The sequence below is a fragment of the Mytilus galloprovincialis genome, unplaced genomic scaffold (genome assembly GCF_965363235.1).
Source record: "Mytilus galloprovincialis unplaced genomic scaffold, xbMytGall1.hap1.1 HAP1_SCAFFOLD_46, whole genome shotgun sequence".
Classification (NCBI taxonomy): domain Eukaryota; kingdom Metazoa; phylum Mollusca; class Bivalvia; order Mytilida; family Mytilidae; genus Mytilus; species Mytilus galloprovincialis.
This window is the reverse complement of record NW_027467993.1, coordinates 1-4682: the sequence shown is the minus strand read 5'-3', so window position 1 is coordinate 4682 and position 4682 is coordinate 1. Positions and strand designations below refer to the sequence as shown.

The following is a 4682-nucleotide window of genomic DNA, read 5'->3' as shown; positions in this document are numbered from 1 at the left end:
GTACACTTCAGTGATACCAATAAGTTTTCATCCTCTAGATTATCTTTCCATCTTTTCGGAACAGTTAACTTTATGAAAATATCTCTATTCAAATCCATTCTACACCTGTTTGAAGATTGAGGTCAAAGGCACTTTTCATACTCTGTACTTCGAAATATTTTTTGACATTTCTGACGCATACGCAGTCACAAAAAAGGGCAGACATGCGCAGAAGTGACAAAGGGCACCTCAATAACTCTCGCCAAAGTACACTACCCTAGCCCTAGCCCTAGCCTTAACCCTAACCCTAACCTTAACCCTAACCCTAACATACAAAGTGTGTCATATCAAGTTATATGTCTTGGAGCAGGTGCTACAATATAAAATAGACTAAGAATAGAGTCAATCTATTTTATTTTTAATTAGATCAAACAAATTGTTATCTTATAATCATTCCATATTGATAAAAGTGTCTAATCTTAAAGCATGCTAATAAAGAAAAAAGAAAAAAGAGATCAATAGACTACATTTAATCATGAATAACTACATTAATGTAAGATGCTTTTTGGGAACTATATACATGAAATGTGAAATGGAATAAGTTGGAAAATATGTATACCCTTATTGTAACAAAGTTCAATGAATAATGCACACAAAAAATTGGAAAATGTAACACTGTCAAACAGACAGGCATCATGATTTTCTTAATTCATGATAGTAGAAAAACATATATTCATCAAAAATATTGACTTTCACAATGTTAAAATCTGTATGGCCAGCTGGATATCCTAGGACATAATGGTCGTTCTTCTACCGTTTATTCCTCACAAGTCAATGTCTGTAAACCATCTTACAGGGAAGGCTTCATTGGCTTCCTGAAAAAAATATATAAATTGATGATAAAAAAAAAATGAATAAATTTGTGATATATTGAATAATTTAAGAAATAATCGTAAAATCTAGAAATGTTTTTGTCATAAACTAGTGTATGCCAATTTAAAACTGAAATGTAATAAACTCAAATGCTTAATAATGAAATAGAATATAAACTACCACAGATGTCGAACACTGAACATTTGGACCAAGTATAAAGAAGACTACATTCAAAATATATTACAGTATTACTGACTTTCTCATGTTTTTCACCTTGTCCCTTAGTTGGGACAAGGTGAATTCCTCCTCCTTGAAGACTCCTCGTTGAACTCCTTTGGACATCATCGTTTTTAAGGCAGTTTCGTTTACTGTCCAATTCAACAAGGCAGCGAAGGACCCCACGAATTTAGTCTGTTCTTTATTGAAACAAACTGAAATAAGATGCAGATGAAAAGGTTTAATATTCACCGTAATAATTTTTTGACATTATTTTACAACCTGATTGTTGCACAGTATGGAAAAAACATATCTAGTTAATTTGGAACCGCAGAATTACTGTAAGAAATTTCAAGCCCGTTAAACTACACCTTTGTCCCTAGGGTAATTCTTTTTATGTACACACTTCATTAGAAAGCATTTAATTGATTTCATTAATACAACTAATTTGTAACATCTTCTTGTATAGTTAATTAAGGAAAAACTCCTATTTGGATGTCAGACATAAGAGAAGAAATGCCAAATATCGTCACAAGGAAAAAATGTACATATTGCATCGTAAAATGTTATGTGTATTAATTTAAGGAGTCATACTTTTTTTCAGTAAATTTGGTAACACATGTACTGATAAAACAAAACAATGTCAAGTTTTGTATAAAATCAATATTCATTTTGAATCTTAAATTGATCGTTTGAAGTTTATATACATCATTTCAAATGATCATGGCAGAGTAGTAGTGTCGATATTTGCTACATTATTCAAATAACCCTCTAATTAGAGCTTTAAATACAATCTTGAAGAAAAACTTTACCAGATAGCGTTAGTTCAATTTTAACTAAAATATACAAGAATTGTGATGTATGATATAAAAAATAAAACCAAAAACTCTAAACACAAGGAAATAATTGACGTTTATACATATACTGTAAACCAACTTATTTTTGCGGATACTTAATTTCGCGTTTAGCTCTTTCTAGCCGAATTCGCAGCAATTTAATTTCGCGATTTTCAAATTTACTAAATGTAATTAGACAAGGACAGATCAAAGTTTTAAATTTTCGCGAAGATTAATATTCGCGGTTTTTTTACATCTCTCGAAATAAATCGTTTGCGAAAATAAGTTGGTTTACAGTAACATCCCGAAAATTTACTAAGACTCTTCATTGGAAAGTCATGCATTCTAGTATTTAGGTAACACACGTACGCGTATAGATGTTGAATATACTCAAATAATTCTTATTTTTTTCTGTTAGCACACACTAATTTCAAATAAAAATAATATTAAATACTTCCATGCGCAACATATAGTTGAAAATCGGATGTTTAAAACATCATTACAAATTATTCTGATAGAGTAGTTCTGTCAAGGTTTGCTACTTCTTTACATCATATCTTAAATTAACCTTTGAAGGCAATCGAAAAAAAACGCCAGATGACGCTGTTGCTCACCTTGGCCTAAAATAAACAAGAACCAGCATGTCAGATGACATGAATGAAACGAAAGACTCCGAACACAAGGAAATTATATATATTGATACATAGTACATCCAAGAATATATGTGTATTCGTTGACATAGTCTCTACTTAAACAAAATAAGTTTTTCAGTAATTAAGTAACACCCTTAAAACGGTGGAATATTCTCCCATAAATCTAAAATTTACTGATTGCACACAGCAAGGCAAATTGGCTTCATATTCAATACTGCCATATTCCTGTACATATACAATTCTGCACTTTGCAGTTGCATATGTATTGATAACGTGATATAGATAAACTAACTACTATTATCCTTCAGTTCTTTCGAGGCTACAGTTAGAACATTTGACACTATAATATAAAGAAATAAAATGCTTTGTCAGAAAAAAAGTAGCAATCAAAACTATGTAAAGTTGAACCAATTAGATATAATAAGTTGAAGGTGGCTCATATGAAAATTGCATGTTGTATTTCAGAAAGCATGAACTTTTATTCAAATGATATGTCGCCTCATTTTTACATTCTGAAGTCAAAGAATTAGAAAGCACTTTGAAAACGCATGAGCGCAGGCATCAGTTCATCGTTGTATTCATGTGCCATTATCCACTTTGTTTACAACTAACAAAAAATTATGAACATAAATGTTATCTAATTGAAATGTTTGTTAATGGCAGACCATCAGTGGGTAAGAATAGAAGTCAGAAAAAGTGTTAGCTTCATTAAATTTATCTTCTTATGTTCAACGAGATCCTAGCTAATGATTTCTGGATTTTGATAGAGTAGATCCGTCGATGTTTGCTGTTTTGTTAACATCGGACATTAATTTGAGCTTTTAATACAATCTAAAACAAAACTTACCAGATGGCTGTTGTATAACTTGACCTAACATATACAACAATGCGGAGTTCAGATATAATGGATAAAACGGAAGATTAAAACGGCCTCAAGGAAACTTGTTCAATAATTTAATAACACGCATGTAACATGTAATCGTAGAATATTATACTGTTAATCTTGTTTCGATTGTAGCACACAACAATGTCAACATACGTAAGAAATCAATATTCCATATTAAAATTGATCGTTTGATCTTTATATCATCATTACAAATAATTTTGATAGAATTGTACTGTCAATCTCTGCTACTTTTTTTTTAAATTGAAGTGTAGTTTCAGCTTTAAATACAATCAGAGAAATCTTACCAGATGGTTTTAATTCAACTTGACTTGAAATATACAAGAATTTTGATGTCAGATACAATGGATCAAACAAACAATTCTAAACACAAGGAAATTATTCACCTTTATACATCCTACATACTGAGAGTTTATATATGTCAGTTTACGTAGCCTCCTCATTAAAAAAGTCAAACTTTCAGTATTTGGTGTCACGCATAAGCGTAAATCTGTTGAATAGTCTCCCATCAATCTTATTTCTACTGTTAACAAACAACAATGTCAAATTACTTTAAAATTGAATACTTCATTTTAAAACTTAAATTGATCGTCTGATGGTTATAAACATCATTACAAATTATTCTGATAGAATAGTACTGTCAAGGTTCGCTACTTCTTTTAAATCACACTTTAATTGGAGCTTTTAAGACCATTGAAAAAATAACTCACCGGATGGCTGTCGTTCACCTTGGCCTAAAATATACAAGAACTTGCATGTCAGATAAAATGAATGAAACAAGACATTTCGAAAACAAGGAAACTATATAAATTGATACATTGTACATTTAGAAAGTATATGTGTATCAGTTAACGTAGTCTCTACTTAAACAAAAAAACAAAATTCTCAGTATTTAAGTAACACAGAAAGAACGGTAATATAATCCCATAAATTCTAATTTTACTGTTAGCATTAAGCCATGCAAATTGGCATTCATAATTACTGAAAACCTTTACTAAATTTTTTCATAGATATAAAGATTTGGTTTTGAAGTTTGGATGTACCTGTAGAAAACTTATTTCAAACGGGATAGCACATCCTCATTTTTACGGAAATGTTGTTAACCGTATTCGGAAATTTAGAAATGATCCATGTAAACTTGTCGCTCCTTTAAAAAAATTAATCTAAACGGTTACCTATTCAACACTGTTATAAGATCATTAAATATTGTTTTTATTGGAA

The 4682-nt window shown here is 30.5% G+C and overlaps 1 long non-coding RNA gene across 1 annotated transcript; it reads right to left on the bottom strand.

Annotated features, from left to right (window-relative positions):
• Positions 1–376: 376 nt before the first annotated feature.
• Positions 377–1277, bottom strand: LOC143059957 (uncharacterized). The gene is made up of 2 exons (XR_012973715.1): positions 1109–1277; positions 377–854 (listed from the first exon to the last, which is right to left on the bottom strand). It is a non-coding gene; the product is annotated as an uncharacterized LOC143059957 (long non-coding RNA).
• Between the last annotated feature and the right edge of the window lie 3405 nt (positions 1278–4682).